A 10,873-nucleotide genomic window follows, 5' to 3' on the forward strand; every position below is an offset into this window, starting at 1 on the left:
ATAGTTCACACAACTTAATAATAAATTACCCGCAGTGACAACCTCTCGGCGACAGACATTGCTCCTACACGGATGATGAAGTCAACGTAATTTCTTGGAGATGCGAAGATATGCAGTGACAGTAAAAAAAGGATGCAACGCGACGTACACCAAACTGTACACCACTGCTAGAATGAACACCCGGCACTGCTTTGACAGCGACAAAGCAATACCCCAATACATATATTTTAACTCAAGAGCAGCAAAATAAAATACACGCAGTACTAATCAACACAAGCAGTCAACCGCAGCACGTCAAAATATGAGACCGTCGAAAAGGCTAGGCAACACAGGTTTCGTCTTGTCTGGTTAATCCTGTTTATTCCCCGTCCACCAAGCACAGCAGAACAGATCACTCACACAAGTCCATCAACCGACATTTTCATCAAAGAACAATAAATCGCAGAAGCACACGGGCGAGCTTGTGCCTGGTACTTCCGGCAGATATTCTCGTCCCCAGGAGAACTCACTGAGGGAGGGAACTACCAGGAACTACATTAGACGCGGATGCAGAGAGCCTCGGCTGCTCATCTTGTCGACCAATCACAGAGGGTTTATTTCGAGGGTTTTATTTCGCTGGATTGATAGTACAAAGTTTATGTTTACGTCTTTATTTTTCCATCGTGGATATGTACACGATTGATTTTGACGTGTTTATTTCGAGGGTTTTATTGTTAGGGGATTGATTTTTCAGGGTTTAATTTTTACATGGTGTATTTCAGCGGACTCCCCACAGAGGTATATGGTCAAGGGATGGCCTATGGGAGTCAGCGAAGCACTGCAGTCCATCTACCTGGTGGGAAGGACTGTGCGCAAAACAGTCACTGACGCCTCTTGCATGTAGTCTGCTGCAAATACCTCCCTCCTCAGCTTCATGTGAAAGAAACTGGTCCGAGGCAGGCAACATTCACACAAAACTACGAAATAGGCTGACAACAGAAAGGGTTGAGAAACTGCTTTTCGTCCATTCTAACCTCAACTTTCAGAAGAAGCAGGGGGCTGCAGCTGTCGACACTGTGCAAGTCACGGACAGTGAAAGCGACGTGGATTCCGATGTGTGATCATCTATAGTTAAAGAAATCTAAAGTTAAAGATCATCTATAGTTATAATTGCCTCTGCCGTTGCATCATGAATACATGTATAGTTACCAGACTGTGCGGCAGCACATACCGCTGTTTTATTGAGCTTTCTGCAGGACGCGGAGGCTGTTGCACTACCTCATCTAGTCTGATAAGCTCTAGTCTCGTCAATAAAGCATAACTTATATAAAACAACAAAAAAACATTGCAGCGTTTCACTGTAGTCCTTGCGTACCTCAAGCGAACTGCCAAGACTGACAGACTTTCTCTTTGCTTACTTTCCTGCGTATTTTTTGTGAAAGACTCGGCTTGGCTGCCTTGTAGTAGCCATGCACTACGTTTAGGCCTAGTACATACGTTTTAATGGATGCTCGCAGTTCAGTGCACTGCACAAGCTCAATATTTCCAAAATTTCCAATTTTTCCGGAAAAAAACCGGAAAGAAACCGTTTTTTTTTTCAGCCATTCAAAAAAGCAGGAAATTTTACATCCCTAGGCAAGACTCCTGCACCGGTATGCCGTACGCTGAGACGTAGGGGAAGTCTTCCCCGAGAGCAAGCACCGCTGTCTTCCGTTCGTTCAGTCTTGCGCCGGACGCTGCATTGTATGTGACTAGACAGGCCAGCACCTGTTGGATTGCCCTTGGCTCCGGCAAGCATACAGTAAGATCATCCGCGTAGGCGAAGATGGTAGGAAACCGGCTGCTGCCTGGGACGGGAAGTTGCGGGACCTGACATTCGTCGGAGAGCATTCGGATGGCCACCTCGAAGATAAGCACGTAAAGCAGAGGTGATAACAAACACCCTTGCCGCACTCCTGATCGGACGTTGAATGGCGCAGTAGCTCTTCCATTCACCAACACTTTACTCTGAGCGGCAGCGTAGAGCACTCGAACAAAGCACCGAAAGGGCTCACCAAATCCCCCACGTCTCAAGACGAAATGCAGGAAATCGTGGCTCACCAAGTCAAACGCTTTCTTCTGGTCAAACGAGACGATGAACGCAGGAGAGCCCGTGCATGTCACCCAGTAGTAAATGTCCCGGAGATCGAACAAGTGCTGCTGAATGCTTCTTCCGGGAACCGAGCAGGCCTGCACATGGGAGACGAGCCGATTTTATGGAGGTGGCGAGGCGCAGCTGAATCACCTTAGCGAACAATTTATAGTCCACGTTTAGTAGACTAATCGGTCTCCAGGCCGTGAGGTCTTCCGATCGACTTCGATCTTTACAAATTAACTTGATAAGGCCACAGCGCGATGCTGCCATGATGCTGGCAAGCAGCCTTGTTCGACGGCCTCCGCGAAGACGTCACACAGAGGAGCGCCGATGATGTCCCAGAAGCGTAAATAAAACTCCACCGGGAGACCATCGGGCCCTGGACACTTGCCTTTCCGCATTGTCCTGGCAGCCTTGGAGAGCTCCAACGTCGTCACTTCGAAATCAAGGTCACACGACTGGTCCTCGGTGAGACTCGGGTAGTCTTGGCAAACGTCCTCCCACAAAGAGGTGTCCACCACCTTTCGGTCGAACAGGCTTGCGTAAAAAGGGTGGCAGGTGTTCATCAGCTCGTCCATGCTGGTGGCGACGGAACCGTCTTCGTGTACAAGTCTTGTAAAACGTTCAGGCGGCGATCGAAGTGTGTCGGCGAGGACGGACCGAATTCGTGGAACGTTTCCCGAAGTGTGCCGAGGGCTGAAAATCCCTGCTGTCTGTGTTGACCACCCTTGAGACCTGCGGTACAGGAGAGCAGAGAGGTCAGCTTGAGGTTCGTTGTACGCAGTGCGCACTTCCTGTGTCGTCAAGCCAGCATCCAGGAGACCTCGGAGTCCAACCTGTAGCATCGCGATCTCCTTGCGCGACTCAGCCGCCAGTCTTCTACCCCATGTCCGCAAGATGTCTCGCGCGCCGTCTTTAACGCTATCCCACCAGTCGAGGCTACGGGGCTCTTGCATGCGACAACGGAGGTATGTCGCAACTTCGGTTACCACACGTTCTTCCTCCAACAAGGACACGTTTAGACGCCACGGCGTAGGTCGTAGGCCAAAGCCCTGCTGGTCGCGGGTTTCCAACACTAGAGCCCGATGGTCGGAAAACAAGTTGGCCGATGTGCCAACTTGTACCACAGCACAATCGACGAGAATGGGAGATACAGTCTGTGTCACGTAAAACCGGTCCAGCCTGACTCGGCGTTCACGGAAGCAAAAGGTGAACCCAGGCGTAACACCGTGTAACTGGTTCCAGGCGTCCGTCAAGTTTGTAGCCCTCAGCAGACGGCGTAACTCCTTTGCTTTCCAGGGTTGGTGCCTCGGAGTGCCTCCGACCCTATCGCGTACGTCATCCAGGACACAATTGAAGTCCCCTCCGACCAGAATGTCTCTTTTGCCCATTAGATAGGGGTCAAGGCCTCTGAAGAACTCGTTGCGCTCTTGATGGTCCGTCGGGGCGTTCACGGACACAAGTCGGATGTCTTTTCCGTTTACGGATACATCGACGGACACCACTTTTCCCTCGTAGTCAAAGCAGTGTCTGGCTACTTGACCACAAAAAGTGTTCCTGAAAACAATCGCAGCACCTCTGGCACGAGTGCTGCCGAAGCTAAAATAACCTTTGGCTGAGATTCGCTGCTCGAAACTCCTTGCTTCGTAGCAACTTCCGAAGTGGGTCTCTTGTAGGAAGGCCACATCAATCTGTAGGGATTCCAGAAGGGATCCCAACATCCTTTGTTTTCTATGTTGCCGGAGCCCTCTAACGTTGAGTGTCAACACCTTCATTATCGGGGAATGGGAGGGTGAGTGGGGACGCTAGAATGGTATCTTGCCTGGCCTTCTTGCAGTCAGGCTTCGGGGTGCCCTTGCCCTCCTTCAACAACCACTCTTCTTCTGACGACGGCGTCGAATACGACAGGGACCCGGTCGAGGGATGCGGACGTTTCGAAGGCTGACCACCTGCATTCTTGTCCTCCTGCAGGTCTTTGCTAGCAGCGTCGTCGTCGAAGTGCACCAAATGTACATCCTATTTACAACACATGTACATCTTATTTACATCATATTTACATATACACCACACTTGACCGGCTCAGGAGCAGCTCCTACTCAACGGTGCACACTCTAATTCTCGCAATTCATGCACTTGAAAGATTTAAAACTTTACCACTATTCTGCCGTTTGATCTTACAAACAATAGCCAATGGCCCTTCCACCTTTTCTTGAAAGCACTCACTTCCATAGAGTCCAGTTCACGCTGTGTTTTCTCCTTCAAGTGCAACCGGATGTTAAAGAGTGAGGTCCTCAGGCACACATCACCACCACCGTACACTCGCCTGTTGCGGGAGCGCCAGATCTCATGCTCGACCTCACCCATGAGAAGTGCGAAAGATGGAACTCGATTAGCAGCCACTGGCAGAGGGTCTGAATAAAGCACAGTGTCGTACTCTATGCGAGGTACGCGAAACACGGTGGCTACTTTCCGCCACAACGCCGCTGCCAACACACATTCATAGAAAACGTGTCTGTGGTTTTCTAGTCCATTGCAGACCCCGCACAGATTTGAACGAACAAAATGGAATCGGAAGAGCCTCGTTTTCACTGAAAGGACATTATGGGACAGTTCCCAGGCCAGGTCTGCACGGTCTCCGTCAAGAACGTTAGCCACTACCAGTCTTCGGTGTTGTCTTTCTTGCACTGTATTATCTGGCATTTTGCACCTTTTAGACAGCTCTTCATAGACTTGCTTTGTCGACAAGTATGGCAGGGTCCCTTCTGGCAGAAAACGTTGCAGAATTCGCGCTTACCTGGCTACCTCTGCATAGAATGGGGTGGGTTTCTCCGCCTTCGGTCTTGTGTTGTCAAGCCTCTCTCCAAACAGTCGTGCCTCTGTCCCCATGGCATACAGCATGATAGGTTTTACAGCATGATAGGAAGCATGATAAAAGGCGAAAGATCAATACGCGGATTTGAAGGGAGACCAGAGCATATGTCCTAAATTTTCCACGGTCATCGACGACCTATTTCAAACATATGAGAGGCAAAGTGGTGAAGTCCTGTCTCTCTCTCTCTTTCTTTTCCTTCACTTGTTTGACTTGTTTTGGGAGTCGGGGTGTGGCTGGGTTAGGCCTATCAAAAATTGTCTAGAAGCTCATTGTGCTGTCCCCCTCCACGGTGATCTTTAGTAAATATTTATTAAATTGAATAAACGATACAGCGGAAATACCAAAAACCTTACATCGCCAAAGCAAAGACACGGAACACGGGCGGCGATCAAAACAAAACAAAATCCGGAACTAATGCTGGAAACAGCTATATACAAAATCTATATACAAAATCTATAGGAAAGGAGAGCAGTTCTGTACAAAGCCTATACCCAAAGGAGAGCAGCTATATACAAAACATACATATACTTTTAAAATGACATCACAGATTACACATTATTGAAAGATGAAAGTTTGAAGACCGGTGGTTATACTGTACAAAAATTTACATCGTAACAGCTGTCATGAAGCCACTGTCTATTCAGAACTTGACCACGACTTCACCCCGCACGAGCACGAAGACGTTGTGGTGGTTCTTCCACCGACTACGAAATTCCTGGCGACCCAGAGCTCGAAGTTCCGTCTTGAGTCGTGTCCTCAGGGCCACGCGGCACGCGAACATCAAGTTCACAGGAATGGCGGGGGCAGCGCCGTACACAGTCCGAGTTCGGGCGCACCACAGCTGATAGGTGATTTCTGCCGCGAGCAGCAGAAAGGCGGTTGCTTCCGCGTTGTGACTGGGATGGGGTCCAGCAAGTGAACGGTCTCGTAGGAGATCCGAGGGAGTCCATACAGCATGGTCACCCGTCGCCACAGAGCAGCAGCGTTGACACAGTCGAAGAAGATGTGCCGATGTGTTTCTTCCTCGCCACAGACTGCGCAAGCGGTTGACCTGGATAGCCCGAAACGGTGTAGTCGAGCACGTGCCGGGAGGACGTCGTGACTGTGCTGCCAGAGGATGTCGACGCGTGATCCCTCGATGAGCCGAGACGATAGGTTGCTTCGGTCGTGTTGCTCTGGTTGTTGTCGGACGGGACGGTAGATGTCACACAGCGCCTCGTACAGGCTTCTTGCGGACCACGTGGGAAAGTCGGCAGCCGGGAGGTGCTGGTGAATGCGTGTGGCGTACATACGCATGAGCTGATAGAACACCATCAGCCGATCACTGTGAGGGCGGGTGAGGTCGTACGTCCCACCAAAGACACGGATCGATGGCCCGCTAAAGAAGACAGCGAGGTCATGGGAAATGTGCCCTGTGTCACGTAGCACGCCGAAGAGTGTCGCCAAACCGAGGGCTGCACAAAGCAGTCGGACGTCCGGGAAGTTCCATCCGCCAAGCCGGGAGGGCCTCACCATCACTGAGCGCTGTACTCGTTCGGGACGGCCGTCCCAGAAGAACTGGAACGTCATGCGGTCGGCTCGTCGGGCGGTCACCATGGCAGGTTGAAAGGCCGTGCCAAAATACCAAAGCGGCGAGCAGATGTGTCTTGACACTGCCTCTGCGCGTGCCCTCAAGTCCAGGAAGACGGCGAATAGCGACTGCAGCCGAGACTCCATCTCCCGTAGCGCCGTGGCCCAGTTGTTCGTAAGGGGGCCTCGCCTGTTGAACTGGATTCCTAAGATCCTGCACGACTCCTTGACAGGAATGCCATAGGCGTGGCTGTAGGGGAAATCCCCGCCAAGCGCCACCACTGCAGACTTGCCTTCGTTCACCTTGGCTCCAGAAGCGTTGCCGTACTGCTCCAAGCACTCGAGCACAGGTCGGATCGCGGCCGCGTCTGGTAGGCACACCGTGAGGTCATCGGCGTAGGCAAACGCCGTGGGGAAACGGTAGCTGCCGGGAATAGGTAGGCGGGGCACCAGGCTTTGTCTTGAAATCATCCGTATGGCGGCCTCAAAGACGAGCACGTAAAGAAGAGGTGAGAGCGGGCACCCCTGCCTAACTCGGGATTGCACAGGAAAAGCCTCAGACGGTTTTCCGTTGGCCAGGACCTGACTGCGGGCGTCGTTGTAGAGCAGCCTCGCCAATCGCTGGAAGCACTCGCCAAATCCTGCCCGGCGCAGCACGAAAAACAGGAATTCGTGGCACACACGGTCAAACGCCTTCTGCTGGTCGAAGGACACTACGAATGCATGTGTAGCTCGGTCGGCAGCCCAGTAGAATATATCCCGCAGAGCAAAAAGATGCTGCAGGGTGCTGCGGCCTGGGACGGAGCAAGCCTGGACGGGAGATACGAGCAAGTGCATTACGCGGACAAGCCGTCGCTGGATTACTTTGGCGAAGATTTTGTAATCCACGTTGAGTAACGTTATCGGTCTCCACGCCGTCAGCTCTTCGCAGCGGTTCTTGTCCTTGCAGAGGAGCTTTATTAAACCGCATCGAGATGACGCTGGCAGGATACCCTGCTCCACGGCCTCGGCGAAGACTTCCCAGAGGGCTTCACCAAGCAAGTCCCAAAATCGCAGATAGAATTCGATAGGAAGTCCATCTGGTCCTGGACACTTCCCTTTCTTCATAGACTTTGCCGCTTGGTAAACCTCCGGGATGGACACGTCGAAGTCCAGGTCCCCCGACTGGTCGGCTGTCAAACTGGGATAGTCGGCACAGATGTTCTCCCACAGCGCTGTCTGCACTGGTTTGCGCGAGAACAGGCTTGCGAAGAAGTCTTGACAGGCGCTGAGAATGTGTTCCAACGAGGTGGCCACTGTGCCGTCCTCCTACACGAGACGTTCCAGACGTACCGGGGAAGAACGCTGGGTTGCAGCACGGGTAGACCGCGTTGCCGCTGTCTGCTATGGAGACCCTCGACGTCGCCCTGTGGACGGTGCCCATCCCTGAGACTTGCTGTGTAGCAAGGCCGATAGTTCCGCCAGGAGCTCCTTGTACGCGGAAACCTCCTCCTGGGTCTCCAGACCAGCTTCCAAGAGACCGACTTGCAGGACGCGAACCTCACGGCGTTTCTCCGCAGCTAGCTGTTTTCCCCAGATCTGCAGGATGTCGCGCGCTCCCTGCTTCAAGCTATCCCACCACTCGAGTGACCGGTCGTCAGCCGTTTTTAAGCGAAGGTATGCCGTTAAGTCCGCCACCACCCTGTCATCTTCCAAGAGTGACACGTTAAGGCGCCAAGGGGCACGTTGTAGTCCAAAGCCCGAGGAGGCCTGCGTGTCCAAAACCAATGCCAGATGGTCGTAGAAGTACTGTGCTGACGTGCCCACTTGCACCACCGCACAGTCCACCAGAGCCGGTACCACCGTCTTGGTCACGTAGAATCTGTCCAGTCGCGCGTGACGATCCTGAAAGGCGTACGTAAAACCTGGCGTGTCTCCGTGTAGGTGATTCCACGCGTCCGTCAAGTCACATGCCCTGACTAAACGACTCAGTTCCTTGGCCTTCCAGGGCTGGTTTCTTGCTGTTCCTCCGGCTCTGTCGTGGACATCGTCAAGGACGCAGTTAAAGTCACCAGCAAGGAGCACATCCCTCTTCCCCATCAGGTACGGATCCAGGTTTCTGAAGAACTCGTTCCTTCCCTGATAGTCAGTAGGCGCGTACACTGATATCAGGCGATTGTCGCGTCCTTGAACTGATATGTCTACTGAGACCACTCGGCCTTCAAAATCATAACTGTGCCGTAGAACTGTGCCACGAAAACGACTTGTAAGCAAGATGGCAACGCCCCGAGACCGCGGGTTGCCGAAACTGTAAAAACCGTTCGTGCCAATACGCTGGGAGAAGGACTTTGCTTCCGAAATGCTGCTGGAAGTGCGTTTCCTGGAGAAACGCGACGTCGACTCCAAGGGATTCCAGCAGGGAGCCAAGTGTCCTCTGCTTGCGGTGTTGACGCAGTCCTCGTACATTAAGACTTAGTACCTTCATTATCGGGTAATGGGAGGGGGGTTTGGGACGTAAGACTGGCGTCTTGCCTAGCCTTCTTGCAGTCAGGCTTCGGGGTGCCCTTGCCTTCCTTCAACCACTCTTCTTCTGACGGCGTCGAATACGACAGGGAGCCGGTCGAGGGATGCGGACGTTTCGGGGGCTGACCACCTGCATTGTTGTCCTCCCGCATGTCTTCGCAAGCAGCGTCGCAGCTTCTTCGTCGATGACGAGACCAGGCTCTGAGCCGTCGCTGTCGACTGATGATGTGCCTGGGTGCGAAAAGTCCGCACCGTTAAGCAGTTCCTCAGTCTCGGTTGACGTCTTCGTGACTTCCTGAAGCCCTGCAGTGGCAGGTGCTTCTGATTCGCTCTTCTCGGGCACCGCAGTAGCGGGCTCTTCTGTAGAGACGTTCCCAGAGGCTACAATGGCAGCCCCCGTTGGCAAGGTAAGCAACTCGGTGAGCATCGCTTCTTGCTGTTCCAGCTCTTCCCGATGGGCTTTCTCCGCATCCCCTTGGCCGAGCTGCGCCGCGTCGTCGTGGGCAACGCTTGCGTAAGTGGTCACCCTGCAGCGGCTGGTCCAGTGATCGGACCCACATTTCCTGCACTTTAGCTTCGTGCCCATAGGCTAGGCAGCGACGGCATCGCGGCGTCGTGCACTCGGCGGCGACGTGGCCCTCCTGATTGCATCGGCGGCAGACTTTGCGCATTCCCGAATACAGGCACATCGCTTGGAAGCCCCTCACTACGATGAAGTTCGGCACCTCCTTCGTGGCCTCGAGCAGCACCTTACGTGCGCTTGTCTCAACAGTGGGGTGATCCCTGTACTTTTCACGATTCGACTTGATGACTCTCCCGTACCTTGTCAGCACTGCGTCCAAGTCGCTGTCCGGCATCTCCGTTGGCAGATGCATCACTGTCACTACTTTAGTGAACGACGCCAGGGACACCAAGGGGTAAGTCTTGTTCCCGATAGTCAACGAACCCAACGCCCGGAGCGTGTCAACAGCCCGCATGGTGTGGACTGTCACGTAGTAGCGGCCCAGTCCAGCGGGTCTCACCGAACGCAAGTCGTTCAGCGGAATAGCAGCCAAGACCGCATCCATCACTTGCTTCGTCCTTACTTGAGATTCAGCATGGAGGCAGAACGTAAGGTCTTGGCGAAGTTGCGCCGCCAACTCCCTAGGGAGCCCTTGGGCACCCATCGTCGGGGTCGGGGCGTGTGGTACACTTGAAAGTAAAGACTCAGTAATAAGCCAAACTTACAGGCCAGAAAGCACGGTCTTTCTTCTTAATATAAGCAGAGAGCTCGATGAAAACACAGCCGATCGAACGATCGTCGTCGTCGACCTTTTGGCTTTGCTTTTGGCGTTGTAAGGTTTTTGGTATTTCCGTTGTATCGTTTATTCGATTCAATAAATATTTGCTAAAGATCACCATGGAGGGGGACAGCACAATGAGCTTCTAGACAATTTTTGATAGGCCTAACCCGTTTGGGGAAGGCTACATCATTCAATTCAAAGAGAAAACATGCGTCCAGGTCGGACGTGTCCTGACCGGCCACACCCAGACCCCCAAGGCAAGTCAAACAAATAAAGGAAAAGAAAGAGAGAGAGGCGGAACTCCACCACTTTGCCTCTCATATGTTTTAAATAGGGCGTCGACGAACGCAGAAAATTCAGGACATATGCTCTGGTCTCCCTTCAAATCCGCGTATTGATCTTTCGCCTTTTACTAACGGGGGCTGCCATTGTAGCCTCTGGGAACGTCTCTACAGAAGAGCCCGCCACTGCGGTGCCCGAGAAGAGCGAATCAGAAGCGCCTGCCACTGCAGGGCTTCAGGAAGTCACGAAGAC

This window comes from Ornithodoros turicata, chromosome 1, assembly GCF_037126465.1.
Source record: "Ornithodoros turicata isolate Travis chromosome 1, ASM3712646v1, whole genome shotgun sequence".
Classification (NCBI taxonomy): Eukaryota; Metazoa; Arthropoda; class Arachnida; order Ixodida; family Argasidae; genus Ornithodoros; species Ornithodoros turicata.